This window comes from Jaculus jaculus, chromosome X (assembly GCF_020740685.1).
Source record: "Jaculus jaculus isolate mJacJac1 chromosome X, mJacJac1.mat.Y.cur, whole genome shotgun sequence".
NCBI lineage: Eukaryota > Metazoa > Chordata > Mammalia > Rodentia > Dipodidae > Jaculus > Jaculus jaculus.
The window spans coordinates 148,436,658-148,454,636 of NC_059125.1; the positions used below are offsets into that span (position 1 = coordinate 148,436,658).

A 17,979-nucleotide genomic window follows, 5' to 3' on the forward strand; every position below is an offset into this window, starting at 1 on the left:
CGTCTTGTCTACCTCGCTACCTTGGTCATTTGTCTCTTGGCTTTTTCTCTCTCTCTCTTTCTCTCCCCCTCCCTCCCGTCCTGTTCTGACTTCTTCCTCTCCCTCCCTCCCTTCTCCCTCTGTCCTCACTGGTGAGTGCACGCTCTCAGTGCTGGTCTGTCGGTGGCACTCGAAACTCACCAGCTCGCTCTCTTAGACTCAGGAAGTGTACCTGTGGCATGTGGCTTTTCCTCTAGCCCCCACCACCCCCCCGGGCGCCTGTGCCCCTCGAGGGTGTTCCTTCCATTCGTGTCTGGGGGTGCGTTGTCTCTCCCCATCAGTTCACGTTCCCGGCCAGCCACCTGACGCCAAAGCTCATCCTTCCTCCGTCCAGTGAGGAGCCTTGCAGGTAAGCTCATCCCTATGGCCCCCAGCTACCAAGGCACGACTTAACAAGGCTGCCACAATGAAGTCAGCCTGTTGCCGCCTTGCCTCCCTTTTACAAAACGCCTACGGGGCTTGGGGGACCCCTTGGGCTGCGAAAGCTCTTGGGCCACCCGCGGTTGCATCCCGGCTTGGAACCTCGGGTTTTGGAAGCTCGAGGACTTGGCGGGGTCGTGGGGAGGGCAACGCAGCTTCTCCTTTAAGGCCCGAGCCGCTGGTCGCCGCGAGTGTGAGGGTGTGTGAGTGTGCGGCGTGCGTGTCTCCTCCTCCCCGAGTGACACAGCAGTGAGAAATGCCTATCAGTAACTTAAACCCCCGAAACTCCACCTTCTGGGCGCGCGGCGCGGAGCCGGGCGGTGGGAATGGAGCGAGCAGATTGAGGCCGCCACTGCAGCGCCTCCAGCATGAACTTGGCCGCGAGCTGAAGCGGCCGGCGGCGGGCGGGCGCGGGGGCACCGGCCGCTAGCCAGGGGGGTGATCTTCAATCAGGCTGGGCCATTTGGCGGGCGCCTGGGGGTAGGCTGCCCGCGCTGGCGGCCGCCCGCCCCTCCTCCGGCTCTGCCCTGGCCGCCGCTGGAGCTCTGCACCACGGTAAGGGTGAGGACGGGTGAGGGAGGTACGACCCCTCCGGGGGCTCTAGGGTGCACTTAGGGCCCCCACTTAGTCTCCATCGCTAAGGATCTGGGGCCCCGGGGTGCAGGGAGCTGGGAGACCCCAAAGTTTGCTCTGAGCACACGGCCCACCTGGCCCTGGGGGTTGGCCATCCCCCTCTCACACTGGCCTAACTGGGCTGAGCGAAGCTCTCCTTGCTGGCCTCGTTCTCCTTGTGGGCGCTCCAGCGGGCATCTGAAACTAGGCGGAGGCAGCGACATTTCGGGGACGGAAGGTAGCTGGGTGTAAGCTCCTCGGGGTTCCCGGGCTGCGCTAGTCTGTCTACCGGGAGGCTCCCGCTCCATCCCCACACCCCTGGGCGTTCGCTCACGGCCCAGGTGCCAGCAGGGACGCTGTCTCTTGCCATGCCAGCTCCCTGAGTCAAGGCAGGTCGGCAGTGGGCACCGCGCGAGGGATTCCTCCGCCCCAACCCGATTTGCCGCCGCTGAGCCGAGAGCGGGGTGTGTGCGTCGCCCTGCGCTCCCTCCTTGGACAACTCCTCCTCCCGCAAGCGGTGGGGAGCCGGGCCGGCGGCTGGAGGCAGCCCGGACCGGTCGCCCACCACGCGCAGCTCGAGCCCGTAGCGCCCGACTCGGCGCTCTTGGCTCGAGGCAGCCGCGCGGCGACGGTGCCCGGCGGCCCGCGCTGCCCGGGGCGAGTGGGAAGCCCCCCGGAGCGCCGCCAAATACTTTTCGCGGCCAGTTGGCTTCGCGAGGTTCCGTCCTGATGCAGCGAGTCCGACGCCAGGAAAGCTGGCGGGGTTGTCGGATTCAGTCCGTGATTAAATTCGGACTGAGCACACACTAATAGGATTATCTCGACAAAAAAAAAAAAAAACCCTCGACCCCCAAAGCCGTCGGAACCCGGGCAAACAGACGCGCCTCGATCTTGGGGACTCACTCCCCGCCCGTCCTGCACCTGGGCGCGGCTGAGTCCGACACCCCAAATGTGGGTGTGTGCGCGCGGACAGTGGCGCCCAGTGGCCAGGGGACCGAGGGAGATGGGGTGGTTGGTCGTTATTTGGCAGCAGCAGGAGTCCCCCTAGAGCGTTGTCCCAAAGGCAAATATGCCATTTGCGGACAGCCTTCCAGGCTGGTTCCGGGACATTGTGTGCGAGGACAAGAGAGCCTAGCTGAGGAGAGGCGGTCGCGCTGTAACAAAGACGCAAAGTCTCCTCAAGCCCGAGCAATTTGGAAAGAGTTTGCTAGGAAGAGGGCCGGGGTCTTCCAGGGAAGCCCCCCGCGGGAGTCACGTCCCTCTCACGGGCTCCGGGCTGTGCCAGGGACTCAGGTCCCGTGCCTGCCTTGGGTGGGTGGGTGCATCGCAGCAGCTTGGCCCAGTTTCTCTGTGGGGGCAGGCGACAGCCCCGGTGTCCACTGGCCGGGAGGGGTCCAGGGGGCACCCACCAGGGTTTCCCGGCCGCCAACACCGCTCTGGGCCGCCTGAGGCCGCGTAGCTTCTTTCCTTCCCTCCCTCCCTCCCACCTCTTCTTGTCTTTATAGATCCCCCCTCCCTCCCACCCCCGCCGCCGCCGCCGCCGCCGCCGCCAACAATCCGCTTTATAAAAAGCCCCTTTGTTTCCCAGGAGGCTTGAGAGAGGGAAGGGGAAAGGGACTCAGAGGCAGGGGGCGGGGGAGGCTGCCTCCAAGTGGCTTCGAGCCTCTTGGGACAGGAGGGTTAATGTAGGCGATGGGGGAGGGGCTGTGTTTTGAGGACCCTCCGACTGGAACCCAGAAAGTCGAGGAGGGGAGCTCCTGCTCCGGAAACCCGCCCGCCTTGGGCACCCTAAATCCCGGTAGCTGAGACTTTCTGGTGGGCAGCACCTTGAAGTGACAGGGAGGGCCCTAGCACAGGCGGCGAACGCAGCGCGGAGTGGGCAAATGCTGCGGATCCCTGCGCTCGCGCGGCCCGGGTATAGGGGGCGCCCTTTCCTCGGTTTCGCTTTGCATCGGGCGCCCCTCTCAGCCGAGAAGCTCACGGCGGGGGCGCTGGCCGGCCAGCGGCTTTAGAGATTGGCGATAGAACAGGGTTTGCCATCTTGCAATCTCACTACACTCAACACACACACACACACACACACACACACACACACACACACACACACACACGGGTTGAAACTCTGCAGGTGCCCTTTGTTTGGAGGCTACAAGAGTAGCAGCAGCTACCTCCAGGGGGTATATCCCACTGGACTGCGCATCTGGCAACTAAGGGGGTTCAAAATGCAGGGGCTTCCGGCGTTTAGTTTGATTGAGGACTTAGTGGAACTGGTCCTTTACGCCAGATTCCCCCCAAAAAACTTGGGGGGACCTCGGGCTTGCACTGCGGAATGTTCAACATAATGTTAACAAGTAACCTGTCTCATCCTACCAGCCTGCTCCTCCTGTCCCTCACAGTGATCCACTTCTCTCCTCCCGAAGTTCCCTAGGGTAGAGCATACTGAGGAAAAGTGACTAATGAGACGTGGGCGGGGATCCACTAAGGCTGGTGGGTCTCCAGAGCAAAGTGAGACTCCTCTTGATCTCCCATCCTCCACCTCTTCTCCCATTCCCATTTAATCTGATGGGGGTCTTGTGCTTTTTTGCATATCTTTTGCCTGCTCCCACTCCAATCTTTGCATGTGTTAATAAGTACTAGTTAAATACTTTTCAGTCTTTGGACCAGACTAGTACGTCAAGTGGACACACACACACACACACACACACACACACACACACACCAACTACATCTAAAGCCATAAGAAAGTAATCAAGGGATGAACTACCGGATCTACCTTCTCTTCCCTTTACGCCTCTCCTCTGGAGCAACATCATTGGAAAATAGAGCTGCTGATGTGCGAGATAGAACATATGGTGCCTCCATAAGAGAGAAGCTGAAATGGCCTTGAACCTGCCGGACAGACCAGCTGTTTGCTGCCAGCCCGAGCGGCTAATCAGCTTTTCCCCCTTAAAGCAACCAGCCCTCTTTTCTCTTGATGACCAGTTTGCATATTAAATAGTATATTCTCCAGAGGAGGCTAAATGATGGGCTCCTATATGGCTTTGTGCTTTGGCGGTTCTCCAGTTCCTCTTTCCTGCTCTGGGGGCTGTCTTGCCCTCTAGCCATGCCGGCTTCAAGCCTTCTATGATGTGAGGATGGTGCTCAAAGTGGAACTAGAGGAGGGGAGGAGGCAGGAAAAGGGGAAGAAAGAGATGGAGCTGAGAGTCGCAGATGTCTGTGAAGAACTCTGTTTTGTTCCTCCCGGTGTTGGAAACACGAGCAGTCCTTCCCCTCATCTCTCTTTAAAAATATCTCAAGAGCTGATATGCTTCCTTACGATATCTTAAAAACCATCCTCTTCCAAGCCATCCTCTTCCGGCTATGACCATTTTCAGTTTTCCGACACTAAAATGTGTTAAGGACGGAACAGTTTGGCGTTGGAAGAAAGGCTTTAAGAGATACAAGGAAATTCCATGTTAGGAAATCATTAGCAAAGGGTGACTTCGTCTGTTTTCCTGCCACTGACGCTGACAGTGACACAGATGTGTGGGTTGAAATAGGAACGTCATTGAATTTTTAAACTCAACCAGGAAATAGCCTGTGGCTGGGGTGGGGGTGGGGGCCACACATTCCCTGCATGTTAAAATCAGAGAGTTGTCCTGTCCCAAACTCCACCAGCACTCTGCTGTCTTTTCCCTCCACTTTTAAATATTACCACCTAAAGGCTTAAAATGCACCTGTTAGTGTCATCCTCCGAATCCTCATTACTGTTTGGGATCATGAAACTGATTATAAAATGGAAAGAGATTGATTTTAAACAAGTGGTTCTTTGGGCAGCAACTGGACTACTTATCTTCCAAAAAAAAAAAAAAAAGGTTTTGGATATGTAGTAAACTCTTTCATTTTCATTGATTTTGATCTTTCTTTTCCTGCAGTAGTGCAACACAAATCATCTAACTAGAAGCTGGGAAAGTTTATTTTCTAGAAAATTCTCCCCCTAATTAACAGAGATCTTGGCCAAGTCTATCCTCCTTCCTTGACCTTTCTCTGTAACCTCTGAGCCCCATTCCTTTCCAGTTCTAAAATTCTATGTTTTGTGAACGAAATAGTCATTTTCCAGGAAAGTGAAACACCAAGTTCAACTTTGTCATTGGGGAAAAGAGTGAAATAAAGAAATGGAACTGACATTTTGAGGGGCAAGGGAGGCGGGAGACTTAAAAATGGCAGATGGCCAATCAAAATAGTATTAAAGTGGACAGTATTCCTTCTCTTGTGTCTTTGCAAGTGTAGCCCCAAATTAAAGACAGGGACACCAGGGGTGGGGGTGGGGCAACCCAGAGAGCTTCTTGTCCAGTACTCCTAATCCAGCTCTCTTGGGGCTTATTGATGGCAGACCTCCTAATCACTGGGTTGGTCTGCAGATAACGGGATCTAAACTCTTTGAAATTAGACTGGCACATTTCCAAAGGGCTCATTAAATATCGAGCTGATTTGCTGCCTTGCAGTTATTTAGCAAAGGTTATAAGGACAAAAAGGTCTGCCATACACACACACACACACACATGTGCACATGCACACACACAAACCATGGGGCTGTGGAATCAGAACTCAGTGTTGAATCTTTCTTTACCCTCCAGTTCAATGGAATGCTTCCTTAAAATCCCATTTCCAACTTAAAGGATGCAGGAGCCATGCAAATAGCCACTGTCCTGCTTGATGTTAATATTGATTTTTTAAACGGGTAGGGGTGGACATTATGAAGCAGGACCTTTTTATCCTGAGTTCTTTGGCAATTATCTTGCTGCCATAAAAGTTGATACACATATAATGGATGTAACTAAAAAATCTCCTTAGCCAAGCAGAAAAGGCTGAGTGTTTGTTGGAGCAGATAGAATGCTGAGAGTGTGAATAGACCAACCCAGATGTCGCTGGGGAGTGAGATAAATGATGGAAGAACAGGAGCCGGTTACTATGGATCAGCACAATAAACTGTTTCCCATCATACACCTCTCACACCACCATTGAGGGGTAACCTAGGCAGCACCACTCAACTGTATGGCAGGAAGCTTTGCAAGGCTTAGTTGGAATTGGCCTGATTTTTTAGACAGCAAGTCCTTCAACATGTTTAGGACTCTGAGAAGGCAAATCTCACAAATGGGATGTTGTAACTCATGCTTATTTCTCGTTAGTTGTGTTGTGTCATGGAGATGTAGCAGGGTAGGAGAAAAGGCCTAATAAAGCTGGGGCTGACCATCAAGGGGTTCCTCATAGAGGTGACAAGCAACATCCATCCTGGAGGTTCCCGCTTCTAAATTCCCAGCCCAGGACACCTGGACCTGGAGCATTTATTCAGAGGAAATAAATCCACCAAAGTCCTGGGACTTCACATAAAGTTGTGTCGCTTTATAGCCCCTGTCATAGAGCCTTCTTGGTTTTCCAGGAGCTTTGGATTTCCTTCTAAAATATAACCTTCCAAATTTCCAAACAACTAGACATGTTCAATGGAGATCCCCTGGAGGAAGGAACCATAGGAGGCCAAAGGCCCTGAACTCCCCAGAATACTTCTAGGGACAGGTCCTAAGGAGGCTTTTGGTGAATGAAGAAAAAAAAATTTCCTTTGCAAAATCTTTGAGAACTTTTCTTGCTCAGACAGACTTTCCTAATCCTCTCTGAGACATCCCAACTTTGGATTCCCCCTCCCTTCCCTGGCCTGCAAGACAAGAAAGAGCTCTACCTTGGTCTGGAGAAGTTTCCCACCCATGGTCACCCAGTCCTACCTTCTGGCCTAAGGGCAGCCAGTGCTCCTTTCTACATATCCAGTCCAAGGTTCCCAGCCATCCCATATTTCCTCAGGAAGAACCACCCACCTTTCTTTCTTGCTCTGTCCAGTGAACATTAAGTGAGCTTTGGCAAATGAGACATACTAAGGCAGAGAATTATTCCCTGGGGTCCAGAGAAGGAAGGATCTTGCAGGCCATGGGATCCCATCTTGGAAGGGAGGGGTACCCAGCAAGTCAGCCATTGTGTTTCCCTCTTTCTCCTGCCTGGTGGTATACCTGGACACTAGGCCACAGGGACACATTTCTGTTGATTCTAGCAGAGGTCACCGGAGGCTGCAGGATCTAAGCTAGTGAGTGGGGCAGCATCTATGTCAGAAAAGTCTGCTTTGTGATTTCCAGCTTTGGAGACAAATATAGACCTATAAGGACTCAGAGGCAAGGCACTAAAATCCAGTGGTCTGGAATACTTTGTGCAATCCCAGATGTTCTGTTCAATTGTCCCAAGCACCATCACCATCACATAGGTTGTCCATTCATATTTTCCCAGAATTTGAGCCCAGAGCCCTTACTTTTAGTTTCTTTTAGAGGCATGCTGGCATAACAGTGTAGACGAGAGCAGGACCCAGGACAATTTCACCTTTTTATGGCCCCTTTAGCTGGCTGACAAAAGTTGCTGTACACTGCATAAGAGCAGCAACTCTCCCACAGACTCAAGTACTGAGAGATGAAGAGCTTAGAGATGAATCACGAGTCCCTGAGAGCTGCCCAAATTTTGCAAGAGAACCTTTTAGTAAAGGAAGTGCATGGTAGACACATGCTTACTCTCCAGTTCTCAGTTAAGTCCAGGTTACTCATTTTGTACACACATGTGGGCAGACAGGTGGTCATTCAAGCCTGAGTAAGTGTAGTGCATAGAGAAGGAATATTTTGAGTTGTGCTACAGTATAATCTTCCCTGCACAAGTATGTGCTGTGGGGACTAGGAAGATAGCTAAGTGGCCAAGGCACTTGTCTGCAAAGCCTAACGACTTGGGCTGAATTCCCCAGAACCCACGTAAAGCCAGTTGCACAAAGTAGCACATGCATCTGGAGTTCACTTGCAGTGGTTACGGGCCTTGGCGCTGTGTGCTCGCTCTTGCTCTAGATAGATAGATAGATAGATAGATAGATAGATAGATAGATAGATAATTAAATGTGTGCTATATTTAGCATGGCCAGGGCAGCAGAAGAATTCATTGGCGTAAGACCTGTAAAGCTATACCAAGCTGGAGAGTGGAGGCTGTGAGTTTAGGATCAGTTTGAAGCCTCCATAGGGATGATGTCTCCTGGTTTTATGTTGAGAAGCCAGTCCCGTGGAGGGCTTAGCTGGGTAGGCTGTGCTGGCAGTTGCAGGAGGTTACTTGGGTTCCACTCAATGACAACCCAGTGGTAATATCTGCATTCAGAAAATCCAACACCAACTGCGGAATTTTAAGTGGAACATGAATTTGGTTCCATGGTCAATGTCACACGCTTTCTCTGTATAATTCTAAAGACTGGCATGAATTGTACTAGGTTTGAGAAGGAGGGCCAAATGCCTCTAAGCTGCACATGTGTCAAAGATTAAGTTAACCTCTAGTTACTGCATTGCCTTTGCTGTGTGTTGCATGGACATGTTACAACAAAGCCCAAGGAACTGTGCCATTCGATCTTGCTTCCACTTGAGAGTTAATTTCCCAGATTTGGAGTCAAATCTGACACACTTGGTATTAAAATAATTGTGCTGACATTGAAATTAAAGTGAACAATCTGGTTCTTTCTAGAGATGCCCTAGCTATGGAGCAAGGAGCTTGATTAAGTCAGTTGCAGCCTATGCCTTCAAACTGAGCTTAGGAAACATCAAGGAGTGTCACTGCACTCATCCTACTGGGGACCCAGCACTCAGGGAGCCCCAAAACTATCTGCACAAGCTAAGGTGTTGTCTTGAAAATGAGACTGACGCCATGAGCAGCAGGGAAATCTAGGGAGAGTGGTCCTTCTTTGCTCACTAATAGTGTAAGGTGAGGTAATTATCAAATTGGAGCCTCCCAAGAGCCACCCTGGAACCCAGCCTGGTCCATGAAATCACCAGAGTAAACTGATGGAGCCACTAGTCCCCTGCCCTCTCATCCTGGTCACTACTGGGTGTGTCCCTTGCCCATTCTATCTTTTCTTAAACCAGCCAGAGTTGCAAAGACAGTTACATGGAGATCAGTTGAAAATTACTGTTGATATAGGAACCTGGTACAAGTGGCTGCAATTCCCATTCTTTGCTGGAGTGTCTAGACTATAATTGCGTTAGTAATCTGGAAGGGAGGTACGTGCCAGTCACTTAAAATTAGATCTCACTCAGCAACTTCAGACACCATCATGTAATCAAATAAAACAGCAGTGATCTGTGAATCATAAATTCTGGCAGTGGCTGTTGCCCCTCAGAAGATGCACTGTGTGGGACCAGCTTCCTGGACCTGGGAGAAGTCCCTGGTACTAGAACAGAAAAAACAACTACCTGTGCTCCAAGCCCATCTTTCATACCCACTGGTTACGACACTTCAGGCAAGCCACTTCCCCTTGCTGGGATAAGAGTGGACTTGGAGGTTTTATCAGCTCTGACATTCGATGACTGAATAAGAAGTTAAATTATAAGACTCTGGGAAAGTGGCCCAGTGGGTAAAGTGCTTGCTATGGAAGCAGGAGGACTTGATTTTGATCTCTAGAATGCCCTCCCCCCTCATAAAAAACGTCAGGTGTGGTGATGCATACTTGTAGTCCCAGTGCTAGAGAGGCAAAGACATTGAGATTCCCCAAGGCTCACTGGCTAGCCATTGAGCATAATTGGTGAGTTTCAAGCCAATGAGAGACTGTCTCAAAAATGAAAGGTAGGGCTGGAGAGATGGCTTAGCGGTTAAGCGCTTGCCTGTGAAGCCTTAGGACCCTGGTTTGAGGTTCGATTTCCCAGGACCCACGTTAGCCAGATGCACAAGGGGCACATGCATCTCGAGTTCGTTTGCAGTGGGTGGAGGCCCTGGTGCACCCATTCTCTCTCTCTCTCTCTATCTCTCTCTCCTCCTCTCTCTGTCTGTTGCTCTCAAATAAATAAATAAAAATAAGCAAACAAACAAAAATAACGAAAGGTAGCAAGCATCCTTGAGTTAGCACCCAACATTGTCCTCTGGCCTCTGCATGCTTCTGCACACATAAACACACACACACACACACACACACACACACACACAGAGAGAGAGAGAGAGAGAGAGAGAGAGAGAGAGAGAGAGAGAGAGAAAAGAGAAATAGGGGGAGAGAAGTGCACATACATACACAAGAATACAAATTATAGACAACATACAATATTTGTAAGTGATACATAATAATTGTATTAATTATCAGAGACTTGAATGCATAGGGGTTTTCACTTTGGGTAAGCGAGGTGAATCACTGATATTCCAGCTAAAGATAAATTGTTGCTATTTCCTCATACATTACCAAAGAATAGTTCCATCAGATGAGGATACTGGGCCTGGAGAAAAACCCACACCTACCAAGATTCTGTCCAGCAAGTTACTAGTAGCAAAGCTAACCTAGACCTAAGGAGTTTCATCATGTAGCCCATCCTATAGTTCCAAGACTCCAACAGAAGAAATACACAGTCCCCCAGCTTCCTGGGGGCCTGCATCAAAAGAACATGGGGCTGAGAGGTTTTGTTTTCTAGCTATCAAACAGAAGCTTATCAGAAAAGGAATTATCTCCCACCTCTAACCTCAACACCCATGAGTTGTTCTCAGCTAAAAGTAAATATTTAATTTTGCTTGTCTTGTACCAATGCCCAACTTAAAGTAAAACAGATTTTTCAAATAATGGGGGGGTGATCCCTAGGGCCCTGTTATTTGACATTTTTTAAATTTCATTTTCAACAGATGGCTGTTTTAGGTTTGACTTTGTGTTTGCTAATTTTCATTAGAGAAAGAATAAACAAACCCAGGCAAGACCACCCTTATTTTTCTCTAGAAGAAGCTTTTAGTTACTCAATTATTTACAGCCAGAATGTTCGGCCTGCGTTTGTTTGCTTTTTTAATGATCTAACTATTGGCCGCTTATAGCTTACACAATGCTCCCAGCTCATCTGCACGCTGCCACCAGCTTTAGGGCTATTTCATCCCAGCCACCGCTTCCTCTGGACTGAGTGGGGTGGTAGTGTCAGGAAGACCCCGATCTCAGTGGGGAGGTAACTTAGGACTGCGCCCTACTACACTGCTTCACTGTGTGTCCCTGGGCATGGCCTCTCTTATCTCCGAATCTCACCAGTCTCACCACTCCAGTGAGTGAGTGAGCCAAAAAGATTCCCAATTTTCCTCTGGTATATTGGATCCTCCTTTTTGGAGGATGTGACTTGACCAGAAGTCTGACCTTTGGTCTTTCTATATACAATAATCGGTGATGTTTCTGGGAGAGGTAGTCAATATCTAAGCCAAATACACTTGGAAGTATGTATGCTTCTTCCTCCATGGAGTTCTTAAAGGCTTTCTTTAGGAAAAACATGGCTATCCTACTCCACTCACATTTATTAAGAGATATGGCTTTGAGATCAATCAAAAAGAAATACGGGGAAGAGGTCATTGGGTTGGCTCGCTGTCATGTGAATAACAGGGAGAGGAGTCCAGTATGAAACTAGGCCCAAAGTAATACAAAACTGGGACTAGGTGCTGGTCAATTTAGGAACCAACCAAAAGTTATTCACAAAAATGGATTCACCAGGACTGGATTGATGGCTTAGCAGTTAAGGCACTTGCCTGCAAAGCCTAAGGACCCTTGTTCGACTCTCCAGGTCCCATGTTAGCCAGATGCACAAAGTGACGCGAGCATGCAAGGTCACACATGCACACAAGGGGGTGCACATGTCTGGAAATCGATTGCAGTGTCTGGAGGCCCTGGCATGTCAATTCTTCTTCTCCCTCTCTCTATCTCTCTGTTGCTCTCGCTCGCCTGCATAAAAAAAAAAAAAAAAAAAATAGGCCAGTCTGTTGGTCTTGCCTCAAAAATATGGATTTGCCAAAGATGTGCCTGCTATGTACCAGAAACTCAGGAGATGGATGTAAGAGGGATGAATAGATGGCTGAATGTATAGATGGATAAATAGAACATAAGATACTCAATACCTATTGTGAAAAAATGTGCAAATTAATGATATGTCAGGTATACAAGATTAAATAAAAAAGAAAAAAATCACATGAAAGGTTGTTCAGTGGAGGATACAAATGACAGATAAAATCAGTTAGTAAAACATATAGTATTTGATGTGATAAGTGCCTTGAAGGAAAATAAATCAAGGGAGCTGAGTGCCAGGAAAGGGTATGATTTTCCAATAGGATGGACAGCAACCATCTTGTTGAGTAGATGAGATTTCAGCAAAAATTTGCAAAACCATATTTCTGTCCAATAGAGATAGGATTTGAGTTACAAATACAAACCACATATGTTGTTTTCAGTTTTCTAGTCACCACATTTCACACGAAGTACCTGCTTTCCTAGCATACCTAAGGCCCTCGAGTCAATCCCCAGTATAAAAAAAAAAAAATTAAATGAACACATAAAATCAACTTGAATAATGTATTTTTTTATTTAACCTAACATACCTAAATTATTATTTCACCATGTAATCAACATAAAAATTAATAAAATATTGTGCAGTCTCATGTACCAAAGCTGTCTTCGCATTCTAGTCTATGTTTGCAACAACTGTTTTGACCAGCTCCATTTCAAGTACTTGCAGCCAGTGGCAACCATAGTAGACAACATGTGTTACGTACACATTTCAACTTTGATATCTTCATTTTAGTATGTCCATGACAAAAAGCCCTTTATAGGGAGATCCTCTCCTGAGTAGGTTTAAATGATTAAAATAATCATTATGGTAATTGTCACTAATTTTCATAGGTTCACTCACCATAAAGATTTAGTAGTCTTTTACATCTTAGTTTTCATGCATCTACCTATGTTCCACTTATCCATCTGTTCATCATTCCTTCCATCATAGGCAACCATCCAAGTATCCCTACCTCAATAGAGTCCTCTAGTTTTCAAGTTTTCTGCCTCGTGTGGGGTCCTGGAGGGTATACAGCTGGCCAGCTGGCATCTTGCACACAAATCAGAGCTTTGAGGATCGGTGGTTGTCTGTCATCAGAAGAAGGGCACCAGTTTTGACTTGCATTCTATCTCAATGACTTTTACTATTTCATAAATGCCAACATATGCCTGTACTCTTGCCTGTTAGAAAGCCATCCATCAACTAGATTGTCTTCTGAGTATGTTCCCTAAGGCCTTTACTCCTCTAAATCTTGTCCCTAAGGCATTGATTGGTCATTGAAAGACTTTTTAAATTTTATTTTTCTTGCTGACACAAATTAAGATTTCCAAAACAATAACAGGAATGGGGATGTGGCTTAGTGATAGAATACTTATCTAGCTAATATTTGGAAAGCCCTGAGTTTCAACCCTAGAAACACACATAAGGAAAATTCTAAATAATTTCTGAAATCTCGCGCTCCCAAATGTTGAGTTTGCCACCTTTTCTTTGTTTTATCCAACTTCCCAAAACACAACTTCTCTCTCTCTCTCTCTCTCTCTCTCTCTCTTTCTCTCTCTCTCTCTCTCTCTCACACACACACACACACACACACTCACACTTCTTTTCCTGAATTGCATGAGAGTAAACTATGAAGATAATGCTCTTAAATTCCCAAAACACATCAATATATATTTCCTAAAATTAGACATTTTCTTAAAAGAGCTCAGGATGTTGGTCAAAATCAGGGATCTAACATTGGCACTAATGTCTCTAAAGGCCTTACTGTAAAACCTTATTGCGTTTCCAGTTGTTCCAATGATGTTTTTTAAAGCAGGAGAAAATCTACACCACACAGTGCATCTGGTCGTGTCTCTCTCTTCAGGCTCTAATATAGGACAATTTCCAGTTTGTTTTTGTGTTTTGAAGCACTGATATATTTGAAGAGTACAGACCTGTTATTTTGCAAAATGTCCCTCAATTTGGGTTTGTTGTTTGCTCTTTCCTCGTGGTTAGATTTGGATTCTGGGCTTTTGGCAGGAGCAGCTCTGAAGTGAGGCTGTGTCCTGTCAGTGCTGCCCCGAGAGGCACATGAGGTCCCTGAGTCCACCGCTGGCGATGGTCTCCTGGAGCACCCGGTTAAAGTCGCGTTCTCCTGGTGCCTCCACTGTCAAGACACTGTTGTTTCCTCTTGCAACAAGAACTAGCTCAGCACCATGAGTGCATTGCAAAGCTAGGTTAGTGCCCTGTTTCTTTTTGATCTGTCCCTTAATGTTAAGCAGCCCTTGATAAGCCTAGCCTGATAAGCTTATTATGATAGGTGGCCAAATAATGAATTGCTAATTTCAGCATGTTTTCTATATTTGTCATTTCTACTGTAGGGAAGAATTTCCCTTTTCCACATCATAAATAAATATATTAGCACATCTATTTATATTAGGTACATTCGTAGAATTTGTTGTTGTTGTTGCTGTTGTTTTGGATATTAGAGGCAGGGTCTCACTCTAGCCCAGGCCGACCTGGAATTCACTATGTAGTCTCAGGGTGGCCTCATACTCACTGCGGTCCTCCTCCCTCTGCCTCCCAAGTGTTGGGATTAAAGGCATGCGCCACCATGCCTGGCTGATTTGGAGAATTTTATTCAGTGAGTTATGCTTCTTTGCTATCATTATTTGTGTATGTGGTGTGTGTGTGTGTGTGTGTGTGTGTGCTCACACGTGCACGCACACACACACATGCCTGCACGTGTGCCTCAGTGCACATGTGGAGGTGTGGGGCCAAACTTCAATGTTGTTCCTCACCTCCCACCTTATTTAAGACAGAGTCTCCTGTTCACCACTGCACATGAGGCGGGTTGGCCCATGAACTTCCAGAGAATTTCCATGTCCACCTCCCATTTCACATCAGGCATGCCGGGATTCTAGATGCTCTCTACTACGACCAGCTTTAGACGGGTTCTAGAGATCTGAGCTCTGGTCCTCGTGCTTATACTTTCCCAGTTAGTCCCAGTGAGAACTCCTTCAAGTTGGCACTGATGTCTTTTCATCTAATCATGGGCCAACTGATTAGATGAGCCCCCAGCTTTTTTTGCAGCCACAGATACTCCAGATTACTCATCTTGTACTTTTTTCCCCCTTCCTGGTCCATTTTTCTAAGAATAGTGTTTAGAAAGCATGATGTATGTATGATGTACATGTGTGAGCATTTCTACAGGCGTGCCAGTGCCCTCTCAATCTTCTCAGTCTACTAGGCTAGGGTGTTAGATCAACTAGCTCATCAACGCTGTTTTATTTTTCTTTATCACTTCATAAATATCTACCTATCTACACATTGCAAGTCTACATTGATTTCTCTAAATTCCAGCCCCACACCAAAGTTTATTCTGCCATTCCCCTTGCTGTATTTATAATTCCCTCCTTTGACAATGGGGAATCTCTCTGCTATTCTCCATAATGTATTTACTCACAATCCTAGAATACACAGAGGGTAGTTTCAAAATTGCTAACTCATGACTATGAAGAAGTTCATTAATAGCAGTACAATATTGGTTTAGAATTCTATGTGTATTTATCTTATGCGCATATTATCTATCATTGTCAAAAAAAATCTGAGCCGGGCGTGGTGGCGCATGCCTTTAATCCCAGCACTCGGGAGGTAGAGGTAGAAGGATCGCTGTGAGTTCGAGGCCACCCTGAGACTCCATAGTGAATTCCAGGTCAGCCTGAGCTACAGCAAGACCCTACCTCGAAAAACAAAAACAAAAACAAAAACACAAACAAAAAATTCTCCTTGAGGGCCGGGCATGGTGGTGCATGCCTTTAATCACAGCACTTATGAGGCAGAGGCAGGTGGATCGCCGTGAGTTCAAGGCCACCCTGAGACAACATAGTGAGTTCCAGGTCAGCCTAGACTAGTGTGAGACCCTACCTCAAAAAAAGAGAAAAGAAAAGTAAAGAAAAGCATCTCCTTGAGGGCTGGAGGGATAGCTTAGGAGTAAAGGTGTTTGCCTGCAAAGCCAAAGGACCCAGGTTCCATTCCCCAGGACTCATGTTAGCCAGATGCACAAGGGGGCGCACGCATTTGGAGTATGTTTGCAGTAGCTGGAGGCCCTAGCACGTCGTCCATTCTCTCTCTCTCTCTCTCTCTCTCTTTCTCTCTCTCTCTCTCTCCCCCCTTCCCTCTTTCTCTGTCAAATAAATAAAAATAAAATATTTTTAAAAATCTCCTTGAGCCAGTTCTCTATGACTTCACCACTAGTAAGGTCGTTTAGGTATAACCTTACTGTTTCCATTTGGATTTCTTTTCATCCCTCTCACCATTTTTGTTAATGATGATTCTCTGAGGGGGCACATGAAGTATTGTCATACTTACAAAGAAGAGAAGTGGGCAATGAGGAATCTTTAGAAAATGGACAACTCCCATTGCCCCTATCCTTTCTACCTCATAACCAGTAAGTAACCAGTCTCTTTAGTTTTTCTGTTCCTTTTTTATATAAGTAAATAAACACTTTTATACCCTTTTTTCTTACATAAAGGTCACTACATTATAGAAATAATTTGGGGCTTTGCTTTTGCCCTTGAGAGTATGTCCTAGCAATCATTCTGTATCAGTTCACAGGGGTCCTCCTTGTTCCTTCACTACAGCTTCAGGGTGCTATGCTGTGGATGTGCCATAGGGTACTCAAACACCCTCCTAGGTATAGGCATTTTAGTTTTGCAATCACACCAGTTTGGTGAGCAACCTGGGGTGTGTGTGTGTGTTTGTGTGTGTGTATTCACATTGTTGATTTTCATATTGTTGGAGCTATATATTTTGGGGGGAATATTCCTAAAACTGGTGTGTCAAAATGTGAAAAAAAATGTAGTTGTGATATGTTTCCCACCCCTCCAGAAAGTGTGCACAGATTTGCATTTGTGCAAATTTCTCATCCATAATGCATAAAGAGTATCTTCCCTCAAAGCTTCACCAACAGTGTTTGCTACACTTCTTAATTTTTCCAAATCTGATAGATAAATGATATCTCAGTGTAATTTAATTAGCATTTTTTTAATTATGAGTGACTTGGAACAAGTTTTCATATGCTTAAGAGAATTTTTGATTGCGTGTGTACATGTGTTTCTTTTCTCCCTTTCTCTATTCCAATTTTTGTTTTTATTCTCAGTTCAGAGTTTTATGTGGTAGTGATATTGGGTTTTTATATGTGATATATATTGTAAATAATTTCTCTAAATTTGTTCATTTTCCATTATATACATATATACATACATACACACCACATTATATATAATTATATATACAACTAATATATATTATATTAATTATAATATTATATTAAAATGATATTATCATATATTATCTATAATGTGTACATGTAGATCTACCCTTGGAGCACCCAATGAGCTTGCCTGCAGCAGGGTGAGCTCACTGAGTCTTATACAGACTTGATCAGTTTCCATGAACTAACTTGTATGCATGTCTGTGGATATTAAATTCAAAGCAGTTTTATGGGAGAAAATACATGTGTATGGCCATAGTCAAGACAGAGAACCATCTCATCACCCTCAGAAACCTTGATACTTCCTTCATATTGCTCTTTTATTAGCAACTCAAACTTCCTCTCACTCTAATCCACCCCAAGTCCCAAACCTGTAGCAACAGCTGATCTCTTCATTCCCACACTTTTATTATTTCAACAATGTTGATGAAATGAAATCACACAGCATGTAATTTCTACAGGATTTCCCCAATATACAAATAGTAGTGTACTGCAATTTCAAAGGGATCCACTCTCATAGATATGTAGTGACATTTCCATATAATTTCACTTTGGATTTTCCTGATGCCTAATTATAGTGAACATCTTTTGTGAAGCTCACATACCATCTGTATATTCTCTTCAGTGAAATGCCTTGCACATGACTGTGTGTAAGGTATGAAGCTTAGGCTGAGTGTATTTTGTCTGTGTGTGAAGCTCAATGTCTCCAGCAACATATGCTGAAAAAGCTTTATTGAATTGTTTGCTTTTATGCCTCTGTTAAAAAATAGTCAGGCCTATTTGTATGAGTCTATTCTG

The 17,979-nt window shown here is 46.4% G+C and overlaps 1 protein-coding gene across 4 annotated transcripts in view; it reads left to right on the forward strand.

The window, feature by feature from the left end:
* The first annotated feature begins 952 nt into the window (after positions 1–952).
* Positions 953–17,979, forward strand: part of Mamld1 (mastermind like domain containing 1) — a 119,254-nt gene continuing 102,227 nt past the window's right edge. For all 4 annotated transcript variants that reach the window (XM_045140929.1, XM_045140930.1, XM_004668933.2 and 1 more), the window contains exon 1: positions 953–1,014. The gene's annotated coding sequence lies outside the window, so the exon portion shown is untranslated. The remainder of the gene's footprint in view (positions 1,015–17,979) is intronic.